The following is a 26,217-nucleotide window of genomic DNA, read 5'->3' on the forward strand; positions in this document are numbered from 1 at the left end:
TAGGAATCGTGCCCATTATGGTGTCTGACTCACTAATGTTTGCCAGCATACGAGTTTATCTGTTTCTCTTAAATCATTTTATTTTTTGCGTATTTCAAGTCTACATTGTTAAGAACATCGAGATTCATCCCTGATCACACGTCCTTTGTGAACTATAAATTTTCCCAAATTGAAATGACTCTTTTTCTCATCAAATGCTTTCCCCAGAGACATTATCTTTACCAGCGATCCGTATTCCTGTGCTTGGCTTTTCTTTGGTCAGAAGCTGCCTGTTCTTTTTCCTTGTAACCTCCTTGGGTTGTTTTATTTTCGGTGCATTCATATTGAACAGCATATGGCTGCATTTTAGTGGTGGTGGTGACCGAGTTTTGCTGTAGTTTGGGTTTGGTCTGCCTTCTCTGGGGCTTTCAGCTTTGCTCAGGAGAACAGTGTCCCTGGTCCTCCATACTTAGCAGTGATATCCTCTACCTGTCTGTGCAAACAGCGACTCTCATGGCCCCATCCTGGATCTTCTCGTGACCTGTAGCTACACCATCTCCAGCAGCTCACGTTTAAACACCTGACTGTCTGATCACTACGGCCACTCCTGGTATCAGTCGTCAACCAGTCCTGACCCCCCGCTAGGACCCCAGACCCCTGAGCACACTCCTTTGTCACTTCTCACCCTTTCAAATGAGACTCTAGACACTGTCACTCTCAACTCTGTGCACACATGGCCCCGTCCTCTTTTCCTGTCTCTCCCCACCAGAGACCCTTGGCAAATACAACCCTGGTTAAAGCCAGCTTTGCTGATCCTTCACCTGCGCCCAAGCATTGAAACTCAGATGAACTTGGAGCATCACCGAAATCACTTTTACCTCTCACAGTGATGTTCTCCTGTGGCCGCTTGGCACCTACATTTTCTGCCGTCTGGTTTCTCTCGAAATATAACCATGTGCTCTCTCACATTCCAGGACCAAAATTTCTGGCTCTCTGGTGATGGAATCTATCCTTGTATCAAAGGAGTTATTATTTTTTTTACATTTATTCATTTTTGAGAGACAGAGACAGAGCACAAGCAGGGGAGGGGCAGAGAGAGAGGGAGACACAGAATCCGAAGCAAGCTCCAGGCTCCGAGCTGTCAGCACAGAGCCCGACGCAGGGCTCGAACTCACAAACCACGAGATCATGACCTGAGCTGAAGTTGGACGCTCAACCGACTGAGGTGCCCCAAAGGAGTTACTTTTTTGTCAGCTTTTCCTACCACTTTGAGAACTGGAAAGGTAGGAGACAGATATGTTCAGCTCATTGCCTTAACCCGTCTTCTATAAAGTCATATAAAGGTTAGTAACACACTAAGAACAAAACAAATGCTTTTTCATTTCAGTTAAAGAGGATGGAACAGATACTAAGCAGGCAGGCTGGATAGTAAGAGCTAACTAGGGGATGGGCTTCATCCCCTGTGGCCCTTTTGGTGACAGAAGCAAAGAGAAGTCCATCTAGAGAAAGAACCAGCAAGGGCCCTATATCTATTCCCATGAGCCAACATACTGTAATAGCAAAATTATTTTGCCCTCAGGGAAAAGAGAAAAGTAACTAAGCCTCTGAAGAAAAATAGAGCAGAAAAACATATTACCCAGCCACATTAAGAACAGTTTTTTCTTTTAAATGATCAGTCCCTAGAATAAACATTAACTTTAAAAGGTTTTATTATTTTACTTGGTTTCACTACCTTAAAATATATCTGCAAAATAGATCGGCTATATCCTTTATTGCAGGCTTAATGGAATTTTGGCATCGAAAGCCTGATCCATTTTTGGTCCTTACCTTATAAAACTTCATGTCTATCAGATCCCTTAATGGACAGAGAAGGTCATTAAAGCTCCAGGCATTTTGCAGGCTGGCCCTGGAAAGTGGCAAAGCCCATTTTTGAAATTTAGTGATAGCCAGTGTGTTATAAGCCAACCCTAGAGATCTAATTGGATTGAGAACCTCATTTCTGCTGAAGGCCTTTTTGAACCTGCTTTTGTAATTCATGGCTCATGAAGGCAAGCCCCACACTCAATGGACATTTTTAGCAACAAGGGGGAAAAATGATTCACCATTTTCCAGCCAAAAGAAGGTGGGTCTTCAGAGCAGGGCGGACCTAGTTGGAAGAGTGGATCCTACAGCCCTTAACGTTCATTAAATTGGGCTTTGGTCAGAGGAGTCTCCACAGAGAGAAGCAGCCCAAACATTCTTTTCCATCATGACTGTCCTTCAGGTACTGGGATAAGGTTGGCCTAATCAGCATGACTGCAGAAACGCCACACGACAGCAGTACAATAAAAAGATCGTTGTGTTTGGGATCAGTTGGTGGCTCCAAGGGTGGCCTTGCAGTGTGTTTCCCGGACAGAGTCTGGAGGAGAAGATTGGGAATCAACACAGCATAACCAGCTTTGGAGTTAGATGTACTGACACCTCCCTACTGCTGCTCATTAGCTGTTGGCCTCAAGCAAGACACCTTGCCTCTCTGAGCTTCAGTACAATGGAGATAGTAGCACTTACATGCAAGTTGTTCAGTGAGATTACAATGGAAAGCACATACTAAAGAATGTGCTCAATCAATCCGTACTCTTCAGTTGACATTTGACCCATTCCAAAGTCTCCAGTAGCCAACAACTCTGAATGTCTCACTTCTTTTTCCTCTGTGTCAACAAGGTGGCAGGAGTCAGGGACTTGTGCACAGGAAATGCTAACGAGTTTGGTTTAATTTAACTGTATCCTCAACCCTGATTAAACTCCCATTATTGCTCTCGGGCATAATAGACTGTGCAGCCTCCAGAAAGAGCAGACTGAGCCTAAAGCTTCCAAAACCAGACAGGAGATGAGAAGTTTGGGCAGAGGGGCTCAGGAACAGAACAATAAATCAAGAGGAGCACTGTCTGGGGCTGAAATGGGGTCTAATAATTAGTGTCCCAGGAACATGGATAAGGACTAGCAACATCCTCGGTGATGGCCATTCCTCTAGCAAATTCCCCATGACCCACTTTAATTCAGACTTTTCAGAACCCTCTAGATGCCCCAAAATTCCTAAAATTATCCCAGAATTTAGGAGTGAAACTTGATCACCCCACTGGCCAGCCAGTCGCCTAAAATGACCAAAGCCGTTTTGTCATCTACTGGTGAGCTGGACACCGTAAACTGTATGGTCTCCTTTGTGCTGTGACTTAGGAGTAAATGGACCAGTCTGAGGGAGGAATTTTTTTCACATTCTGACCTATAATAGCGGACACATGGAACGATCACATTCACCCATTCTGATTTAATGTTTATAATTTTATTATTGTGAAAGCCAAAGATCATTGCTATGAGAGTCATGATAAAATCCAACTAAAATCAGTTATTTCTTTTTCTAGTTGTGGTCAGCTGAGTTCAGCTTACACTGAAAACTAGAGACTTGATTTCTTGCAGAGCCCCAATCATACAAGGTTAGACAATTAGTGGAGATATTTAATGTTCCCATAAACCTTTTGCTCCATCACGTAGGTTTGGAATCCAAGTAAAAATGAAAAGGAAAGCCATCCCACAGATTCTTTTCAGTCACTTTATTGGCCCCAACAGTTAGCCAGGAACGCAGGCCAGGTGGACACTCCCCTCATGGGAATTCAGCTATCACTCCATGTGCCTTTCAGAACTGGCTGCAGCCCAGTCATGAGGGCTCAGCTTACAAGCATTAGAATTCACACCTGTTATTCGAATGATCACAAAGCAGATCTCACTCTCACCCACAAAGAGGATGGGGGGATGGGGAAACTGGGTGAAAGGGAATGGGGCATATGGGCTTCCAGTTATAAAGGGAATAAGTCAGGGGGGCACCTACCTGGCTCAGTCAGTACAGCATGTGACTCTCGATCTTGGGGTTGTGAGTTTGAGCCCCACACTGGGTGTAGAGAATGCTTAAAAATAAAATCTTTACCAAAATTAAAATAAAATAAAATACAATAAGTCAGGGGAATAAGAGGCACAACATTAGAAATACAGCCAATGATATTATAATAGTATTGTATGGTGGCAGATGGTAGCTACCCTTGTGATGAGCATAGCATCACATATAGAGAAGGTGAATCACTATGTCCTGTTGTATACCTGAAACTAATGTAACATGGTGTCAACTCTATGCAAATAAAAATTAAGACATAAAGTGACTGATGGATTAAAAAAACAAGACTCATCTATGTGACTACAAGAGACTCTCTTCAGACCTAAAGACACAGATCAAGAGTGAAGGAATTAAAAAGATATTTCATGCAAATAGAAGCAAAGGAGAAGAAGAAGAAGAAGAAGAAGAAGAAGAAGAAGAAGCTAGGTAAGCAATACTTCTATCAGACAAAGTAGACTTTAAAACAAAGACTGTAGCAAGAGACAAAGATGATCCCTGCAGAATGCTTGAGGGATCAGCTCAAGAAGGGGATAGAATAATCGTAAAGCAAACAAAATATAAAGCAAGCAAACAGACAAAAATCAGACTCTTAAATACAGCGAACAAACTGGTGGCTACTAGAAGGGATGTGGGTGTTGGGTGGGCAAAACAGGTGAAGCGAATTACGAGATGCAAACATCTAGCTATAAAATAAAGAAGTCATGGAGATTTAAAAAAAAAGTACAGCATAAGAAAGACAGTCAACAATATTGTAATAATGCTGGAGGATGACAGATGACAACTTACCATGGTGGGCATCAAATAATGTTTAGAATTATTGAATCACTACATTTCACATCTGAAATGGAAACAAAATATGACATGGCATGGCAATTCTACTTCAATGACACATTTTTTAAAAAGAAAAAAATAATTGTATAGCTCATTAGTGGCCAAATATCAGCTTGAGGACAGAGAGTGCTCTTTGGCAAAGTTCACCCCAACCTGCCTTCAAATAAGGGAAGGTAGAAAAATATCAAGTACTGCATAGAGCTAAATTTAAGGTTATTCAAAGGATGTTAAAATACATATAACTGTCCATTCATCTATGAGAAGTAATGACATCAAATAGTGGTTATGGCTTCTTAAGTCTTTACTTTCTAAAACAAAAAACTGGCAATCCTATGTTATATTCTTACATACCCACACCCACACCCACACACCCACACGCAAACACACACACTGACACATACATGCACACACTTCCATTAAAAAAAAAACTTGCTGGTCCTTAAAATTCAGAAATGTGGAATATCTGGAGGAAATAAAAAATTGTATGGTGTCCATGTTGTAAACCAGCTGTGGGATCTCAAGCAAACCACTGAGATTCTTTGGTCCTTATTTTCTTCATCCAGAAATTGGGGGTGAATGGGACCAGTGTATCCACCAAAGGTGAACGTGCTCCTGGCTTGGTAACATGCGCAAAGTCAAGCCTTGGAATCTCCTGTGGGTCACACACATAGTAAGTAGTAATTTTTTAGACTTTTTGCTGATGAAAATTAATTAGGTAAAATTTCAATATCCATAGCATTAAGAATTTTTCACAAGAGACAAATGTTGAGAGTTTTCTTTTCTTTTTTCTCATACTGCCTGTGACAAACCCCCACCCCGACCTCACTTTGCTATCGCTAGTCTTCTTTTGTTTCTTATGCCAAAAGTGCAGACATTGGCACCAAAGTTTGTGTGCGGAGGCGCAGCCCTGTCTGCAACCTTTCTGGCTGTCCTGTTCTCTGCACGAATTTTACTTGGGAGCTGGTGATTAATCGGCCCCCGCAGCAGTGCTTGTAGCGCTGGCCAGTTCTCCCCTACTGCAATCAAGAGCTCATAAATCTAACGAGGTAAAGGACAGAGGGCAGCCAACAAACCCCTTTTGGAAAGAGCTGGGAGTGTTGAGGCAAGATCTCTGGGAATATTATGGATGCAATCCTGGCTTCAGCTTTTTGTTGCAATCAACTAGCTAAAGATTCATAATCCAAAATTGGCATCTAAACATGTGCTCAGCACATACCTCAGACTTTCAGCTCTTCAGATCCCAGAGCAGGAGTTCCCTGTGAAGCTTAATATCCTTTGAATCTCCAAGGCCTCAGAATCTTGAGACAGAGCCCAGGAAACAAGATGCACTGGGTTCAAATCCACTTACCACTGGGTTCTGTTGCTTACCAGCCATACGACCCTCAGCAGTTTACTTAATTCGATTCAGGGCCAGTTTTCTTATCATGCAAGTGGGATACAACAATGGTGTGTCTTCAATGAGATGAGATGAGATCACCGTTCAATGAGATGATGCCAAGAAAGCTCTTAGCACAGTATCGGGCATATGGAACGTATTCAAAACATGTGTTGTTATTGTTATCTCAAGATTTGTCTGTTATAAAAGTTCTCAAATTTTTGGTCTCAGTATCCCTTTATGCTTTAAAAATTATGAAGGACCCCAAAGAACTGTTGCTTATAAAGGTTATATCTATAGATATTTACCATATTTCATCTTAAAACTAAAAAAAGAAAAAAAAAGTCTAAAACGCAAAAATTCAGAGCCCACATCCCATTAGCCACAGGGAAATGACATCATCATGTGTCATCTAGCTTCTGGAAGACTCCACTGTGCGCTCTAAGACAGTGGCAATGGAAAAAGCAAAAAAACAGCTTAAAATGATAGCTTTGATCTTCACAGACCTCACATCACACATTGAAAACCATGGGTGTATTATATTCTTCTCTTTTCAGGCAATAATATACTTTAAAATTCCCCACACCGTGCGCTGTCCTGCTTGTTTAAATGTCATCAGGCGAAGAAGCCAAGTCTTCTTTTAATAAGCTATTCACAATTGGTGCAAAGAGTTCTCCTTTATATTGTAATCTGCCTAATTAGGACTATCATTTGTCTCATTTCTTATAATTCTCTTCTTAGTAGAAGTGGGCAACATCCAATAACAGTAATTACTACTGCTGTATATGGGGCACTGTACCAGGAGCATAAAAACCAAGTTACCTGATTTGATATTCACAGTCACTCTACAATGTACCCATTGTTATTCCAACTTTACAATTTTTTTCTAAGGAAACAGACAACTGAAGTAACTTACACAAAATCTTATTAGCAATTGGGGCACTCAGAAGGAACCCAGACCTCCCTGACTCTAAACATGCTCTATAATTTATGCTGCCTCCCTGGCTCACTATACAAACACTTCACAGTTGTTTTGTCTTCTTATTTTTTAAGATAAATGTAATAGCAGTGGTTGAGTCATAATCTCTTCTTCTTTTTAAAACAAATGTAATTCACTATCAAGTTCTCGGCTGCCATTTTTGCAGAAATTGACAAGCTGATCTAAAACTCATATGGAAATGCAATGAATTCACAACAACGAAAGCTATCTTGAAAAAGAAGTTGGAGTCCTTCATACTTCCTAATTTCAAAACTCACTACAAAACTACAATAATCAAGACAGTGTGGTACTGGCCTAATGATAGACACAAAGGTCAGTGAAATAGAATTGAGAGTCTAAAAATAAATTTAGATTTTCAATGCAAATGCCAAGACAATTTAACAGGGAAAAAATAGTCTTTTCAACAAATGGCGCTGGAACAACTGAGTATGGACTACAAAAGACAGAAGGTGGATCCCTACTTCATACAGTATAAAAATATTAATTCAAAATGGACCAAAGACTCAAATGTAAGAGTTAAAACTATAAACCATTAGAAGAAAACATAGGAGTAAATACTCAGGAATTTGGATTGGGCAATGATTTTTTAGCTATGACACCAAAAACACAAAGGACAGGGCTGCCTGGGTGGCTCAGTCAGTAGAGCGTGCAACTTCCACTCAGGTCATGATCTCACAGTTTGTGAGTTCGATCCCCACATCAGGCTCCCTGCTGTCAGCCTGTCAGCCTGTCAGCCTGATCCAGATCCTCTGTCCTCCTCTCTCTCTGCCCCTCTCCAGCTCACGCTCGCTCTTTCTCTCTCTCTCTCCCTCTCAAAACACACACACACACACACACACACACACACGACGAAAGAAAAAGTAGATAAATCTGGGTTCATCAAATTAAACAATTTCACGTTTTAAAGGAAACCACTAAGAAAATGAAAAGACATCCCACAGGATGGGAGAAAATGTTTGCAAATCATATATAAGGGATAGTATCCAGAATATAGAAAGAACTCTTGCAATTCAACAATAAAGAGACAAATGACCCAATTTAAAAATGTGTAAAAGATGTGAATAGACATTCCTCCAAAGGAGATATACAAAGGTAGCCAGGGGAACCTGGGTGGCTCAGTTGGTTAAGCAGCTGACTCTTAATTTCAGCTCAAGTCATGGTCTCATGGTTCATGAGATCGAGCCCCATGTTGGGCTCTGCACTGACTGCGTGGAGCCTGCTTGGGATTCCCTCTCTTCCTCTCTTTCTGCCCCTCATCCACTCATGCACTCTCTCTCTCTCTCTCTCAATAAATAGAATTTAAAAATTTCAAACAAGAAGATATACAAACAGCCAACAACATATGAAAAGACGCTCAACTCTGTTAGCCATCAGGGAAATACAAGTCAAAACCACCATGAAACACCAGTCCATACACACTAGAATGGCTAAAATAAAAAAGAAAGCTAATAACAAGTGTTTGCAAGGATGCAGAAAAATTAGAACTCTCATATGAACTCCTGGTAGGAATATAGGAGGATGCAGCTACTCTGGAAAACAACCAGACCGTTGCTCAAAGGCTAGAGCTATCTCATGACTCAACAATTCCACCCATAGGTATATACCCAAGAGAACTGAACACATGTTCACACTAAACTTGCACGTGGATGTGTGTAGCAGTTATTCATAACCAAAATTGTCCACAAATATCCATCAACTGATAAATTACTGTATAACTTCATTTATAGACTATGTCCATATTAGGCAAATCCATAGGGACAAAAATAGATTAGTAGTTGACAGGGGCTGGGGGAGAAGTGATTAGGGGGGTGTCTGCTAATGTGTACCAGATTTCTTTTTGGGGTGCTGAAATGGGGTGATGAAAATGTTCTGAAATTAAATAGTCGTGATGGTTGCACAACTTTGTAAATATACTAAAAACTACTGAATCATACACTGTTAAAAAATTTTATGGTATGTGAAATATATCTCACTAAAGCTGTTATTTAAAAGATATTAAATGCTATCCTTGAATTGGCTTTTATATAATTGCATTCCTTCTGTTTTTCTTGACCTTCTAGTCCTCCTCAGGCAGTGAATCTGGAAACAAGTTATTAATTTTATTTAGTTGAAGTAATCTGTATTGCTAAAGGCTGAAGAAATACAGTTTAAACCCAAGAAAACCATATCATAAATTAAAGCTAGAAAGTACATGTAAATAAAACCAGTAATGATTCAAGATTTCAGCTTGTGAGTGTAGGCGTTATCCAGAGGAAATGTGTTCCATGGGTGGAGAAAAGATGGGCCTGCTTTTCACGGGCAGGGTTGAACCATTTTAAGCAAAGCATAAATAAATACCAAGTCCCCAATTTTTTTTTGCCTTCTTGTTGTTTTACACAGATTCCAGTTTCCCCCTGAATTCGCCCATATTCTATAAGCTCCCAGAGACGTTGTTGAAGGCAGCTGATGCCCAAGAGCCAGTGCCAGGGTCCTGCCTTCTGTTAGCAGCCTGGGACCCCCTGAGGAGCCATGGACCCGCCAGTCTCTCGGATACCAGCTGTCCCCCAGGACTTCCTGCTGAGGCCAGTTCTCCAAGCCAGCAGTCTGGGCGCCAAACGCTTCCTGACACTGGTCAAAATCGCAAAATCTGGAAAAGTTGAGCAAGTTCATTTGGGAAGGTAGAATAACAGGAGAATGAGATAAAATGAGATATTTGGAAAAATGAAGGAGGAAAAGTCCAATTGCCCAACAGACTCAAAGCTGACGGGTCGTAAATACTCTTGGTATGCTTTAGCCCGTAAAAAATACTACAGATTCTTTAAACTTGTAACTTTGAAGCTAATCTTTTTCAAAGCAATGGCAAGATGGAGTTTAGTGTTTGTGCAGGGGGAAGGAGGGGAGAGGTAATAAGGATGGGAGGGTGGCTAGTGGTGATGTTCTTGTGTCTTACCATTATTTCTAGTACCGAAGCACCCATATTCGCTCTAAGAACTACCAACAAAAAGACGAGTCAAGAAATCAGAGAAGTTGTAAAAGGTTTCCAAGCCCCACCTCTGGCTTCTAAACAGCCCCAGCATTCCTTATGGGAAATGCATCGTGTCCCGCTTTGGGAATGTTGATGTTCTGACAAAATCTGAGCCTCTCAAAGTGCAAATATTTTATTGTCCATGAAAGGGACATTCATTAAATGAAAGCCAAAGAAAGGAAATGGAGAAAAAATTCATGAAGTGCAATGAGAATTAAAGAGATGGGAAAAAAATAAATAACTCTGACCAAACACCATTTTGCTGACTTAACATACAAATAATCAGAAACATACTGCACAGATTAAATCTTCCTTTGATTTTGAATAGGCGAAGTGTTCAGCAAAACTAAACCCCAAACAGCAAACATGTATGGGATTTTGCCAGCCCTCAAAATAGCTTAAAAAATTTAAAAAGCTTAAGATTTTGTTTCTCCCAAAATATCTAGATGCCTTCAGGATAACAATTTCCCCTGCCAACGGTGACTAACATAAGCGAAACTGGGAAGCCAAACCTCTCTCCCTATCCAAATCTGGATCCATTTACTGTGAAAGTTTTCGCTAACCTTATTTAAACTATTTTAACCCATTTGTTTATAAATGTAATGCTTTTTTAAAAAGAGAGGAGCTTCTTTTATGAACTAATACTATATGTAAGTCAAAACAAAAAAAAGGTGATATAAGTTTCCTTCTGGAGAAGAGAAGAGAAAATTTGTGAAAAAAGTTGACTAGAGACCATATGAGGCCCTTTGGTCAAGATTCCACTTGCCCGTGCTCCTTGAAAATTCCCTTGATCTCAATCACGATGGTTCATGCCTGAGCATACCCAATCCAGTTCGTTCTGCCATAATGCATATTTCTGCAACATATGCTATTTTGTATGTGATTAACAAATAATGGAATAATGTATGCGGGAGTTTCGTGGGTTCATATGTGATTTGCCCCAGCGTGTTAAAGTCAAACCCAACGGAACACCAAGTACAATAACAGCGCTGAATGCTGCAGACCACAAAGGAATACAAGATGTGCAAGATGTCCACTCACCCCACATTCTTCCTCTTTGCTCAGTTTGACCGTATGCTCCTTAAAACAAAGGCATACTGCTCTGTTCTCCCCAAGCTTTGTGCATGGTGCCCCTGTCTTCACAACTCAGCAGGCTTTCCTTGCCTTATATCTCTTTCAATCAAGCCACCTTCATCTTTTTTTGCGAGGTAAAGTACCATATCTTAGTATTATTTCTATTTTTTTAAAAACAGTGTCTTTAAAATGTTAGTATTGTTATGACGATTATTTGTGTTGTCTAGTTGCAAAGGTGCAAAGGTAAAAACAAGCCCTGTTCTTTGAAGTGCTCAATTCTGCAGAACTCAACCTTCTTTGGAATGACATGACATGTCATGACTCCCATGACAGCAAAAACCTCTGTGCCGGTGAAATAGAAAAATCATTTGCCTATTTATCTAGGATGACATCTAATCTTGTTCTAGGGAATCCATGACATTTGTTGGATTGTTTAACTTGGCACTTTGAGTTTCTATGTTAACTAAAGAAATCAGATTAGTGCCTTTCCCAAATTCATTTTATAGCACACATTTGGTCAGGTGAAAGAAGGCAAAATAGATGAAATGTTCTTTCTCCCCCTTTCCTGCCAAGAGAATTGGTAAAATGCTGGGGAAGAATGGGCAGATAAGGAGCAATCCAACAATGTGTGTTGCAAATTATCCTGGTGAATTTGGAATATTCCTAAGTGCAATGTCTGGAACATTGATAGTTTTGCATACAAACCTCTAAACTGACTCAGCTATTAAAAGGCACTGGCAAGTTTTTTCCATGAGACCTAGTTTAGTCTAGTTTAGCTAATAATTTGGAATTCTGTCTAGTTAGGGGGTAAATATTGCCTCCCACTCTTTCATTGACATCAGTCTAGAGTGGATTGGGAGGTTGCCAACAACAGTGGATCTGAGCCGAAAGGGCATCACCAAACACCCCTTGATATCCCAACTTGACTCCTGACCCCACAACGCCCTTTTGTTTCAAGGCATCACAGCTAACAAGCTATGGAAGGCAAAGAAGGCAAAGCTACGTTCATATCTAAGGAAGGCGGTGATCTAGCCAGTGGCACAACTTTCTTCGAAACATCAGTCGTTCTGCAGGAGCAGAAGGGTGGGTCTGTTCCCCTATAAATGCAAATCATGTGCCTTACCTCTCGAGGGGGTAGGGCCTGGAAGAAGATGAAGCAGACACAGCTCTGACCAGCAAGAAGCTTGGCATCTCCTGTCTGGGCAGTGACAGATATTGACACATATGTGTCCACCTGTCACGAGCCTGAGTGCCTCCTTACATCGTACCCTCCAGGGGCTTTGCTTGCCTCCCCTGCAGAGTGGATACACACTCCACACACACACACACACACACACACACACACACACACAACCTCAGCGTGATACGTACTACATAACTTGCCCAGGTTTCTCTTTTTCTTCAGCCAAAATTGGTCCCAGTCATTGTTCTTCATCTCAAAAATGAGGAAACAACGTCTCAAAGGCACCAGGACAGAAAGTAGGGTCTAACTCCAAAGCCTGTGCTTTTCTGCAGCATAGGGTAACTTTTTGTTAACTAATGGCCCAATACATGCATATGTATATAATAGATGTACATAAGATTCTATGCCTATTACACTAGATATGTAAGATATTATGTTTATTATAATACATATAAGATACTATGCCTATTACACATAGGCCTAATATGTTAATGTATTATATTATATAGACTATTTTATATATTATATCACATATTGGCTATATTGATATGTATAAATAATTGGTATTATGTTATATAAAATATAAAATAAAATATATTATATTATATATTAATATAGTTATTTATTATATTATATATTAGTTTATATAAATAATGGCCTAATATATGTGTACATAATATATGTATATGTATACATATACAGCCTATGTGTGTATAATATATGTATATGTATATAACATATGTATGTAATGGGTGTATATATATATGTATGTAATGTGTGTGTAATGCATACGTATATGCATGCGCACGTGTGTGTGTGTGTGTGTGTGTGTGTGTGTGTGTGTATCAGGGCCATTCTTAGGGTAGCTGTCCTCCATGTGATGACTCAGTGTCACTTCTGATGTTTCCACACTTGTTGAAGCAGGGAAAGAGATTGAAGAGGTGACAACCACCAATGAAAGATCTTCTCTGGGAAGAGACATGTGTCACTCCCACTCACATTTCACTGGTCAAGGCAAATCACATGGCGTGTCTGACTTCAAGCAGGCAGAAATGTACAGTCATCCTAGATGCCCAGAAGCAGAGGGAAATCAGACACTGATGAAGAGTAGGAACATGAGCCATACCACTCACCAGAGTGAGAAGTTGAAGGACAGTGCAGTGACTCAGAAAGGGAGGTGGTAACTGGCCATCCTTATTCCTTCTCCCTTGTGCTAATAAAAGAAAGCTTCCCACCCACCCCCCCAAAAAATATTACAACTGGTCTCTAGGCTTAATCCACCATTTATTCAAGCAATAATGACAAGACATATACTGACAACCACAATAAAAACCACAACTAATATTTACAGAGTGTCTTACAATTTACCTAACATTTTTATACATATTAGCTCTATCAGGCAGCATGAGAAGTCTCTCAAAAAACTTTGAAATGTTCCTTTCCTTCAGATTCTCACAATTTGCTATGAAATAAACACCAAGGGCTAGTGTGAGTACTAAATCTAAGTACAAAGGGATTTGAGGGGAAAGTGGTCAGTGTGAGTCCAACAGCACACAGAGCTTCACAAGAGGACAACTCGAGACCACACTATGGGCTGAGCCCCTGGTCTCCTTCATTCTGAAGTTTGCCAATGGTATCATATAAACCAGAGTTGAAAAGTGATGGTCTCTGAGGTGAATCTGACCTCAGGATATATTTAGTTTGTCCCACAATTTTAATAAATGAATCGCCATCGAATTTTCTTTTAGAATTATTGTACTTTATTTCTTGAAATGTATTTACATTTTAAAGAGAATTTGAAAGACACTCACCACTCTTACCAATTTTCCCACCTCCTTCCATACCTCTCAATCTTTAAAAAAAAAAATTGTGTGAAAAAATACTATACTTTCATTGCAAGCATAGTGCAACTATTTTTTAAGTTATATACTTGTATAATTTTTAAGTAAATAATTAAATAAAGATTCTTTATGGTTCCAGTGAGGAAATAAGCAGAGCTCACTGGCAGAAGAAAGCCTAAAATTCTTCTAAGGGTCAAGGAAAGAAATTGTGACCTAAGACCAACTATACAATCAAGTCCTTATTGCATTAAGTAAACATCAGGCATTCTTAATTATTCCGACTTTCAGGAAACTTCACATGCATGAGACAGTCATAAATAAGTAAGTAAATAAATAAGTAAACAACAAAGTAAAACTATTTGAACATAAACTTGGGTCAATTGAGTCAATCAAGTCAATAAACTTGATTGAGTCAGTCAAAAGATGAATATAAAAAAGGAAAGGCAAGGATTACGTTTAGAGTACAGAATGTGAGTGTTACAAGATTTGACAGCAATTGACATTTTAAAATTGGAAAATTTCACATAAGAATTCAGGCTATCCAGCTTCTCTCCTCGACAGCACTGGCCACCCAGCCCCATTGGTGTACATCCTGCAGAGCATGGGCCACTAGAGTGCACAGACTGTTCTGGTGGGTGAGACCCTCTCGTCCAGGACATGGCTTCAGGCTGCCTTCCCCAGGTCAACCTCACTGGTGTGAATGGCTTCTGTAAGATTTTTGCTCACAACCCCTCCAGCAGGCCAGCAGTGGAACTGTGTTGAGAAACAAATTCACTGTTTCATTTCCATTAACAATTTACCCAAGTGTCCACCTCAGCCCCTGTACAATCGTAGTCACCCTAAGCCACTCTTCCACCAGATGCCTGCAGGCTGCCCGACCATACCTCCTGCAACTCTGCCCAAATATCTCCATTGGATGGGCCTACCACCAAACCCCATGACCCCTGGTTCCTGCATTCTCCACAGCAGTCGTTGTCCAACTTCCCAATCACTCCCTAAGTTCTTTATTGTCACAATTACTGCTTATTCTCTGCTCCCTGCAGCTGCCACTGATATGCAATAAAAGTTGCACAAAACCAGAGATCTTTATCTACTTTATTTAACCAGTGAATCTCAAGTGCTTGGGAGAGTCCTGGCACAACAGTACGTGCTCAGTCAATATCTGTAGAACGAATGAATGCCCCCCATTTACTTCACATAAGATCTCTATTGTTGTTAACATTTTATTCTGTTATGTTACTTCAATGTACATTCTGCTATGGAGACAGATGTTGCCATTATTACAATAAAAAGTCTTAATACATTTACTATCACTTAAAAAAGGGATATTTCATACATTGATTATTAAGCATTTTTGCATATATCATCCTCCCTGAGTACCAAAACTCGTCCCTGAGGCTGACTAGAGTGGTAGGCTGAAGAGTAGCCCTCAAAGATATCAGGTCTCAATTTCTGGAACCTATAAATGTTCCCTTAGGCAGCAAAAACTTGCAGATGTAAGTTAAAGGTCTTGAAGAAAGAGAGTCCCATGGGTTATGAGGTGGGCCCTGAATGTAATCACCAGGGTCCTTATTAGAGGGAGGCAGAGGGAACTTGACACACACGGAAGAGTAGAAGGCAGTGTGACCACAGAGGCAAAAACCAGAGTGAATGTCAACTGCCTCTGGAACTACTGCACATGACAGCAGAACTTCTTGCAGGAGACCATGGGAAGCAGCCTGCCATGATTTACAACAGGAAAAACACACCAAAATCCTTGCAAGTCATGGGTAAAAGCAGGGTGGTGGGGTGGGAACGACTTGAGGGAGAAAGTTCTGGAAGAAACATGCCAGGCTGCTCCTTGTCACCCACAGAGTGCTCTTGGGGAGACCCTTCAAATCCCTGGGCCTCAGTTTCCTCACGAATCACAGGAAGAAGTTGGGCCACATCCCTGGTTCTCAAAGACTCCCAATTTGGGGGTTTTGTGAGGGCTGAGGGAACCCCCCGCCCAGGAGGTGTCAGCCCTGGTGCCCTTCAGTCTGAAATGACTCTTCCTCAGCTTTCCATACTGCACTTCTGCACCACCTTTCTTTTCAACAGTTGTCTCCACAGCTAAAGTTGAGTTTGAAAACCACTGCAGCCACCATCGCTAAGGCCGCAACTTCCAGTCTCAAATCTTTATGGTTCTAGAAATCCACATGGAACGGCAGCAACCAGTCCACTGTTGCTGTTTGTCCAGAGACGGGGTCCCAGCTAGCAAGACGGAGAGGATCTTCCCAGGAGTCAGAAAGCACTTAAGGGGCGTTAACTGCCAAGTCATTCCACTTTTGTGGTCTGTGTCCATGGCACGTGGAAGAACTCTGTTCACAAGCCCTGGGTCATAGCTCTTTTATCATAAAAGTGACCTGAGCCAGCCCTCATCAGTGGCCACTTAAGGATGTGAGGCACTGTTCTGGGGGTGCACAGGACCGTCAGAGTCCTCCTTAATGCTCGGGCAGGGCCTGGGGCTCCTCAGCTCACACAGGGACATGACCACTCTAGCGAACACACACCAAATCCAGACGGCAAGTGGCCCAGGACAGGAAAGCACACCTCCTTTTCTTGTGACCAGGCCTCTGACGTCAAAGAGAATCTGTTGGTTTCCCTTTAAGTGACGGACCCTGACACTTCCATGGCCATTCTCCCCAGTCCATTCAGACACTGGGGAGAAAGCATATGATTAAAAGCAATCAATGCATTATGAAAATGAATTGAGCAAGCCATAATTTTATTGGTTGTGAGGCCAAGTAATAAAGAGGTAAATGTGAACAGGTGTGCTGGTTAATGTCCCTGGATAATTGAGTAAGTATGGTAACCCCCGAGAATCTGCCTCTGTTCAACTCATACAATTTAAACTGCAGAAAGTAGGAAGTGCAAAATATGCACACTTTTTAAAGCTCTTAAAAAAAAAAAAAAGCTTATTATATGGTCCCCACCTGGGCCATGATTAAGCACTCATTATTGCAGTAACAATGGCCCCATTGTTTCCTTTTTTATCCTAATAACCATATTTAAATTACAGAAATTTTTGAGAGCTATAGCCATAATGAAACTGGGGCCCAAAAAGGTTGATTGGTTTTCCCAAGGTCACAGAGGGGCAGAGCCAGAGCAGCCTAACACACAGCTCCAAAGTCTCAAACCAGTAATTGCTCTAATACACAAAACAAGGGGTCATTCACTACTGTCCTAACCCTTGAGCTTATTCAATTCAGTGGCACAAAGAATATACGCAGCAAACCTTATTATCTGTAATAGTCTGGGTTCTCCAGAGAAATAGAACCAACAGGCTTATAAACACACACACACACACACACACACACACACACACGTGTGTGCATACAGAGTCAGAAAGAGAAAGAGAGATTAAGAGATTTTAAGGAACTGGTTCATACAATTGTAGAGGCTTGGCAAGTCCAAAATCTGCTGGGGTAGGCCACCAGGCTGGAGACTAGAGGAAGAGTCATAGCTACAGTCCAAAGACCATCAGCTGGCAGAATCCCTTCGTGCCCTCGGGAGGTCAGTCTTTGTTCTATTAAGGCCTTCAACTAATTAAATAAGGACCACCCGCGTTATGGAGGATAATCTTCACCCAAGAGCACCAATTTCAATGTCAGTATCATCCAATAAATGCCAGCACAGAAACATCCAGAATAATGTTTGATCAAATATCTAGACACCATGGCCTAGTCAAGTTGACACATAAAACTAACCATCACACCATTTCACCAAATGCCTCCACTTGTTTGGACTTAAGAGTATCCCGAGGCATTATAGGAGGAACAGGGGTGGGGGGGTTGTCCATATGGGGTAACCAAGAAGAATTCATGCAAAGTTATGGCATCACTGATGCTAGGTGACCTACAGCTGAGATGCTGGATCCTGGTGAAGTAAAGTTGCCACCAGGATTTATGGAGCTGGGATCAAGTATAGAGGGTGAGATCCTCGGCAGAGGAAGCTTCAGTTTCTCTGCAGCTCCTGGGCATGCAAACAGTGCAGTGTTTTGGTTACCAATTACTGCAAAACAAACTATTGAAATTTAGTGGCTGTCTCATACCAATAATCACTGTATTATTCCTCAGGATTCTCTGGTCAGGAATTCAGTCAGTGTACGGGGGATAGCTTGTCTTTGTCCTATATGATGTCTGCGGGGGCTTGTTCACTCATACTTCTACTGCCTCCATTAGAATGGCCCGAACACATGGAAGCTGGCTGAGCCACTGACAGGCATCATAGGTCCTATGACCACAATTCTCATTGTTGGGTTCCCAGGTTTCCTCCACGTAATTTCAGGGCTTCTTCCTCTCCACATACATGGCCCCTCCATGTGGTCTGTCCGGTAGGATACCTACATTTATTATATGGTGGCTCATGACACCCAAGAATACACCATAGTAACTGCCAGCCCTTCTTAAAACTGAGGTCCATCGAGGACAGTGCAGTACCTCTGTATCATCCTATTGGTTAAAGCAACTCCCAGTCTGACCAGCTCAGATCCGATTCAAGAGGCAGAGACAACACAAGTGTGTGAATGCTTTGAGGCCTGGTTCATCGAGAGTCACAAAAGTGATAATAGACTCCATCATCCATGACAGTCTTTTGCTCAGTCCATATACCCATCCAAGTCTTCCCAGGGTGAGGATCCTCATTCCTTGGGTAACATCTCTCAGCTTAGCCCCACTCTCCTGGATACCCCTCTGTAATTCCTCTTCTTATCCCTCTTCCTCTGACCTCATTTTGCCTTAGAGATCGTGTCCCACTTCCAAAGGCATCTGCATCTCAAGCTCACGTTTCATCTAGTTCTTTCATACTCACTTGGATGGCCCATTAGACCTGAAACCTCCCTCAAAGCAAAATTCGTTTCCTTCTCCTCGAGAGTGTACAAGATGTACCATCCAAATTTTGCAGAGGGGTTGGGGCAGGAAAGATAGTGCTTTCCATTTTTCTGATGCAAAAACAACGGGGGAAAAAAACCACAACAAATGGGTCACCTTTCCATTTTCAGAGACAGGCAAGTAGGGTGGCTAAGACAGCTCACGTCAGGGCCAGATTGTCACAGATCAGCCAGCTCCGTGTCCTCAGCGATAAGTGGGAATTGTCCATCCCAGGGGGCCGCAGGGAGGATTACACGAGTGAAAGAAGGAAACATGCTTAGAACAAAGCACAATTAATTGTTTGCTGTGCTCACATCAACAGTTGTGCCCCATCACACACATCAAGCATTTTCCTCCAATTTCCCGGTGTGATGATTAGGTAACTCAAGGAGATAGAATTTCTAAGATATTCCTCTTAATCCTTTTTCTGGGAAAAGGAAGCTCCATCAAGATGCAAAAACTGCTTAGATCCTTCTTCTAGAGAAGGAATATGAGTCAGTATCAGGCTGTCCCAAAAATGTCTAGGTATCAGGTTCCAGAGAAAACATATTTTGGGGTATTTTCAACAACAATAAATGTATATAGAGACATATACATATAAAACATAAATGATAGATTTTCAGACTTGCCCCAGAAACATGTGGAAGGCCTCATGCACCCAGGGTGCACCCACTTGGGGGTTCTCCCAGCCCCTCTTCCCAGCTACCTACCCAGTCATGGGCTTTGGGAGACCCCGGCTCTGAGTCACCACCAGCCACCATCCACGTGGCGGGGGTGGGAGGGCAGCTAAAGAAGGTGAAGGGAGAAACTAAGGTCCATAAGAGGGACCCCCGGGGAGAAGGTAAACTTGAATGAGGCTCCACCACCCAAACCACTTCCCTGCATGGCCCCATTCTCCTCATCCACAGACTGAAGGTTAAGCTGTTAAGACACTGTTTTAACTTTCTCTTAAAATGCCACTCACTAGACAGACTTTTTTTTTTTAAGTTTATTTATTTATTTTGAGAGAGACAGAGACAGTGCAAGTGAGGGCAGGGCAGAGAGAGAGGAAGAGAGAGAGAATCCCAAGCAGGCTCCGCACTGTCAGCACAGAGCCCCACGCGGTGCTCAAACTCACAAACCATGAGATCATGACGTGAGCCGAACCAAGAGTCAGACGCTTCACTGACTGAGCCCCTCAGGAGCCCCATAGACAGACTTTAAAAAATAATAATAACAACATAGCCAGAGGCACCCGAATGGCTCAGTCAGTGAAGCGTCTGACTCTTGGGTTTCGGCGCAGGTCATGATCTCATGGTTTGTGAGTTTGAGCACCGTGTGGGGCTCTGTGCTGACAGTGCGGAGCCTGCTTGGGATTCTCTCTCTCTCTCTTTCTGCCCCTCCCCCAGTTACAGTCTCGGTCTCTGTCTCTCTCTCTTTCATTCTCTCGCTCTCTCTCAAAAACAAATAAATAAACTTAAAAGAAAAAACATACTCAGATGAGTCCTTTCATTTTTTTCTTGCCTCCATGGTTTCAGGGCAACCATGTTCTCTAACGGGTCTGGCCTCACCATGGGACACGTGTCAAGTAGACAAATCTACAAGCAGTGGCCCAGGGGCCCATCGGAGGCCACTTCATAGACATCCTTAGGTGCTGCCTATGCTTTCCAATCCTATTTTGTGCTTGTGGCTTCCATTTCCTTTGGAACTTACTGATGGATGTGGGTTCTCTAGCTGTGATCCTCTGTCTCCTGTGACTGAACCTTCCCCTGACCGACTGGGATCTGTCCCCCACCAGCTTCCTAGGCCCCCACTGGCTTGTAACCCCTCTCTGGCCACTCTGGCCCTTCATGAGGTAAAATCAAACTAGGATAAACAACAGGTCACTTTCTGGGCTCCAGCCAGCCAGATGGCCATGCAGTTGACAAAAGTTCCAACACTCTTTCTTATTCTGAGCTGAAGTGAAGCCCGTGAGAAGATCCAAGAAGGCTTCCGCACAAGCAACTGATTCCTGAAACAGCATCTTCCATGGCGGATGTCATTTCTACAGTACCTCAAAGTTAAAATTACATTTAATTATGTGAAGCGACTAACTTCTGTTTTATAAATGAATCACAAACATTGGTTTTATTTCTGAGTAGTAGCTAATGAGTTTCATAGCAATCTTTTCACAGAACCAAGAAGAAGCGATGACTCACAAGGATAATAAAACAGGGTTCTTTCACTCGCCTTGGCAAAGCAGATAGTCTCCATAAGTCAATCTTTCTGAATTACCATGTGTTTTGCTTTGTTTAGCCAAGAAAATAATCTGAAAGTGAACACAGCTACGGGCCATGAGCTTCTCTAAGGCCCACAAGCAAATCTCTCAGTCTCCATATTGCATTTTTTCTCAGAAGAGATCTCTAAGAGACTTTTTCCCTCTCTCTGGGGTTATAAATGACTCATTTACTTTTTTCATCCTTGATATTTTTTGTGTGTTGAATATAGTTTGCCCAAAGTCATTTTAAGTCAGGGAAAACTGGCTTAGTTGTTTTTGTTTTTGTTTTTTTCCTTAGCTTTTTGGATTTATCTGGAGACCTCTTTTATCAACAGGCAAAGTGGGGTTCACATATCATCAAAGCCAAGATAATACAGTAAAGCTAGGGTATTTGAAACAGCTGCGAAAGTGGCAATAAAAAAGGGGAGGAGAAACTTTTGAAGACAATCCAGGAAGATAGGGCATGTTCAGAGATGTTAATAAAAATACGGAGAAAATGAAACCAGTAACAAAGTTCAATTTTGTACAACGCGGCATGTTTCTCACAGATACTATTTCTGATGTCCAGATTCACTTCGTCAGGCTGAAACCGACATCATTATCTTGAGGGCTTTTGACAGAATTCCCCATGTGAAGGCATATTTAAAAGAAGTTCATTTTCATTTCTTTTCTTGTGTCTGTGCTGTAGTCATGCAACTCTTCAGAGGACTAACTTTGACTTTTCTCTCTGGGTCTCAAGTGAAAACACTTCTAATTCTGATCACTGGAACAACTGCCTGGCTATTTTATATCGCGATCTCACCTTGACAGGATCTTCCTGCTTTGTTTGCTCCTCATTCATCCAGCTAAGGCTAGAGGACTCTGCTATCGACAGGCAGCACATCAAGTCTGTGACTGAGTCTGTGGCTTCTAGAGCCAGACTGCCTGTTTCTCACCATCTCTGTGACCTTGGGCGGTTCACTTGCCTCTCTGTGGCTCTGTTTCCCAGCTACAAAATAAGGATGATGATGTTCCCAACGTTGGCTATTCCCAACACTACAGGATCAGGATGAGGTTAAATGAGTCAGTACTTACGACAGACTTTGTACTTTGCAAGCCCTCAATGAACATGAACTATTGCTGTCTGCAACTAACTTTCAGGTGGTTCTGGATAATGCTGAAGGGAGTGCAGAGAGAAGAAAAACAATGTTCTTTACCTTCCCTGGGGAGATGTGTCACCACCTACATTCAACAAGTTAGTGCTTTAAATCAGTGCAGCTAAATGTTTATATTGCCTTTTTGAATGTAATTTTATCTGACTATTATAAAATTATAGTGCATTTAGAAATCTGGAAACCCTGTGCATAAGTAATTTTATCTTTATACCTTATGTTGATGTTGGAGCCTGAACACAAGCTCCAGGGCTCATCTCTATCTTTATTAAGGAAATGGCTCCCCTTAGTGGAATTTCTGAGTAATTACACATACTCCCCCTCAAGTTTAAGAGCAGAAGTCCTGCTTGGCGCTGGCCATGAACATCAATAGCTACAGCCATTTAATAGCATTAAGTAAATTGTGTTTAAATTTATTTTCCCAAAGATTCATTTCACCCCCTCAAACCCATTACAATCCCATCCCATTGCGATGTTCTATCAGAAAAGAGAATCAGTGTTTAGCTGTACCAACAAAAGGCAAAGATGGGTTTTCACTTAATTAAAATGACATCTATTCGCCTAAAGGTGTTTGGAAGGCATCAAAGTGGCTTACACATTTAATTCTAAGTATGCTTTACTGTCAATCTGGGCCCTTCAAGAAGCATCTGAGCTCTGGTCGAATGGGTCTACTGACTGCTAGAAAATCAGGGGCAGCAATGAAAGAATCAGCTATTATACTTTTCCAGATGCCGAAACAGATGCGGAGATTATTGTGACTTTCCGTATTTGAATTGGCATTTCATAAAGTATTTGCAGGGTCTTCCCGTTGTTGGCTATGTGAGCTAGGAAATCAAGACATGCCCTCCAGATTTTCTTGTCTTCTTTTGTGGTATTTGGAGATGGGGCGAGATCCCTTTACACTTCTGGAAGGAACTAGAAATGGGTGAATTTTCTACAGGTGTATTAGTTGATGTATACTTTCATGGAACTCAGTCATGGCACAGATGATGGTGGTGATGATGGTAGCTAACACTTAACACAGTACTTACTATGTGTCAATCATTGTGCTACGTACATCACATGGATCATATCATATTACCCTCACCATAACTCCTTACAGTAAGTGCTCTTATATTCTTACTTTACAGATAAGAAACAGTCACAGAGTTTCTTGACAATTTGCCAGAGGGCACAGGGTTAGTAAGCCACTGAGCTGCGGCTGGAACCCTGTTCCTGTCCCTAACTACCACACTACTCTGCATCCTCTCTAACAATTAGAAACAAAAATTTTGAATTGTCTGTGAACATCCATTTGTAGAGTTGAAATTAATGACATTTATTAAGCATATGGTGGGACACTGAGGTGGTTCAGTCGGTCCGACTTCAACTCAGGTCATGATCTCACGGTTCCTGGGTTTCAGCCCCGCATGGGGCTCTGTGCTGACAGCTCAGAGCCTGGAGCCTGCTTCAGATTCTGTGTCTCTCTCTGTCTCTCTGCCCCTCCCCCACTAGTGCTTGCTCTTGCTCTTTCTCTCTCTCTCTCAAAAGTAAATAAACATTAAAAAAAATAAGCATATGGGTAATGAAAATGAAATCTTATTTGTAAGAAAACATTCCAAAAAAAGAGAGATAACAAGTAAGCCCGTTAAACCATGTTCAACATCATTAATCATGAGGGAAATGCATGGTAAAATCACAATGAAATACCACTATTTATCTATTAGACTAGCTAAAACTTTTCTTTAAATTTGACTGTAACATGTGCTGCAAAAGAGTAGAGCAGCTGGTAAAATCACACATTGCTGGGGAAAATGCAAACTAGCACAGCCGTGGGGTTCCTCGCTCGCTGGCTCAGTCGATGAGGCATGAGACACTTCATCTCGGGGTTGTGAGTTCGAGCCCCACGTTGGGTATGGAAATTACTTAGAAAAATAAATAAAATCTTAAAAAAAAAACTAACACAACCTTTTTGAAAAAGCAGTTTGACTCTTTCTTACAAAGTTAAATTTTCACCTATCATAAGACCCAGCAATCCCACCCCTGGGCATTTTACCTAAGAAAATGAAAATAAATGTCCATACAAATACCGGGAGGCAAAGACTTATAGCAGTTTTTTTTCATAGTCATCAAAAAATTGTAAATATTACAAATATCCATCAACTGGCAAATGGATAGACAAACTGATACATATTCACACAATGGACTACTCCTCAGTCATAAACAGAAACAAGCCACCAGTACATGCAACAACCTGGGGAAATGTCACGTGAATCATTATGCTCAGTGAACGAAGACTGCTCAAAAGGCTACATACTCTTTGACTTCATTCATATGACATCCTCCACAAAGTAAAACCACAGGGAGGGAGAACAGATTGGTGGTCACCAGACGTTGGGGGTGGAAAAGACACAGTGAACTTCTTAGGGTGATGAAAATGTCTTTACCTTGATTATGGTATCATTAATCACATGTTAATTACAATGTAACATAATATATTACAACCATATGTTAATTATACCTCAACAAATCTGACATGAAAAGAAAAAGGAAGGAAGGAAGGGAGGGAAGAAGGAAGAAGCAGTAACAAGAGAATCAATGTGTGGGGCACCTGGATGGCTCAGTCAGTTGAGCATCTGACTCTTGATTTCAGCTCAGGTCATGATCCCAGGGTCATGGGATCAAGCCCTGCAACAACGTGGAGCCTGCTTAAGATTCCCTCTCTATTTGCAAATAACATATCAGATAAAGGGTTAGTATCCAAAAGCATGAAGAACTTATCAAACTCAACCCCCAAAAAACAAATAACCCAGTGAAGAAATGGGCAAAAGACATGAATAGACACTTCTCCAAAGAAGACATCCAGATGGCAAACCGACACATGAAAAAATGCTCCACATCACTCATCATCAGGGAAATACAAATCAAAACCTCGATGAGATACCACTTCACACCTGTCAGAATGGCTAACATTAACAACTCAGGCAAAACAGATGTTGGCGAGGATGCAGAGAGAGAGGATCTCTTTTGCACTGCTGGTGGGAATGCAAGCTGGTGCAGCCACTCTGGAAAACAGCATGGAGGTTCTTCAAAAATTAAAAATAGAACTACCCTACGACCCAGCAATTGCACTACTAGGTATTTATTCAAGGGATACAGGTATGCTTTTTCAAAGGGGCACTTGCACCCCAATGTTTATAGCCATGCTATCAACAATAGCCAAAGAATGAAAAGAGCCCAAAGTCCATCGACAGATGAATGGGTAAAGAAGCTGCAGCATGTATATATGTGCAACGGAATATTACTCAGCAATCAAAAGGAATGAAATCTTGCCATTTGCAACATTGTAGATGCAACTAGAGGGTGTTATGCTAAGTGAAATTAGCCTGTCAGAGAAAGAAAAATATCATATGACTTCACTCATATGCAGAATTTAAGATACAAAACAGATGAACATACGGTATGGGAAGGCAAAAATAATATAAAAACGAGGAGGGGGACAAAATATAAGAGACTCCTAAGTATAGAGAACAAAGAGGTTACTGGAGAGGTTTTGGGTAGGGGGATGGGCTAAATGGGAAAGAGGCATTAAGGAAGACACTTGTTGGAATGAGCACTGGGTGTCATACATAGGGGATGAATCACTGGATTCTACTCCTGAATCATTATTGCACTATATGCTAACTACCTTGGATGTAAATTAAAAAAGGAAGGAAGGAAGGAAGGAAGGAAGGAAGGAAGGAAGGAAGGAAG

Source organism: Panthera uncia, chromosome D4, assembly GCF_023721935.1.
Source record: "Panthera uncia isolate 11264 chromosome D4, Puncia_PCG_1.0, whole genome shotgun sequence".
Lineage (NCBI taxonomy): Eukaryota > Metazoa > Chordata > Mammalia > Carnivora > Felidae > Panthera > Panthera uncia.